Genomic DNA, 1,364 nt, shown 5'->3' on the forward strand with positions numbered 1-1,364 from the left:
CTGCAGCCAGCGAGGGGAGGAGCCAGTTCTTCTGAGTGTGGTGGCCTGGAGAGGGGCAGGACCAGCTAGCTCATCACAGTGCTTAGACATCAATGCGGCCTCAGGCAGAAGTCCAGACCATGATCTTGGGTGGTAACACAGACCTCAAACATCGACGCAGATCCTGGTTGTGACAGGATCAAAAACCCGGACACAGCCCTCAATTGTATCATAGGCAAGGATGTCACCATGGTCTCAGATGGCAGTCCAGGCCACTGACATCCATATGGCCTTTGGTGGTAACTTGGGCCACAGACATCATCACAGATCCTAGCTGCAGCAGGACCACGGACCCAGTCATGGTCCTCAGCAGTGGCAGACCAGGCTGGGACTTCACCATGGCCTCTAGCGGCAGGACAGTCCCCTGTAGCAGCATCCTGAGACATCCACAAGCTCTCGGGTGGCAGCTCAGAAGTCACTGTGGCCCCAGCTGGGCAGGTGGCTCATATCCTCACATCTCTGTTCCTCCTCTCTCCCCAGTGCACGCATCTCTTGGCTCCACATTCTCTTCCAGCTCTCCTTACTCCTCTCTCCCTCAAGCATTCCCCCGTCGTAGCAACGCTGGGCGCTTGAGTGTCTCTCCTCCTCCTGTACTTATCTTTTTTTTTTTTTTAAACAGATTTTATGTTTTAGTTGGAATGAACTTCCTGTTTGTGACTTAAATTTTTTTCCTTGCCTGTTGAGTTTACCAAGTGTACAAGATAAACCAGTTTTGAGGTAGTCAATGTTTCTACCCCTTGCAAGTTAGTGATTATCACACACGAAAAACACCAGATGGTGACTTATCTCCAAAATTTCCTTTTCAGAAACTTGTTCCTCATGTAAAAATATTTACATTTATATGTATATACACACAGAGAGACACAGACACAGAGACACACATACACACAGACACAGACACATACATACACAGACACACAGATACACACGCAGATAGACACACAGACATATACACAGACACACATACATACACAGAGACACACATACACACAGACACAGACACATACATACACAGACACACACAGATACACACGCAGAGAGACACATAGACATATACACAGACACACATACATACACAGACACACACAGACACACACGCAGAGAGACACACAGACATATACACATACACAGACACATACACACAGAAACACATACAAATACACACAGACACATACACACACAGACACATACACACATACAGACACATATACATACATACATACACACACACACACACACACACACAGAGTTCTCTTTTCTCCCGAAAGTTTGTCTGTCTATGCTAGCTGGGGAATGTGTGTTTTGGATTGGTTTTATGTGTTGCT

The sequence above is a fragment of the Rattus norvegicus genome, chromosome 9 (assembly GCF_036323735.1).
Source record: "Rattus norvegicus strain BN/NHsdMcwi chromosome 9, GRCr8, whole genome shotgun sequence".
Taxonomy (NCBI): Eukaryota; Metazoa; Chordata; class Mammalia; order Rodentia; family Muridae; genus Rattus; species Rattus norvegicus.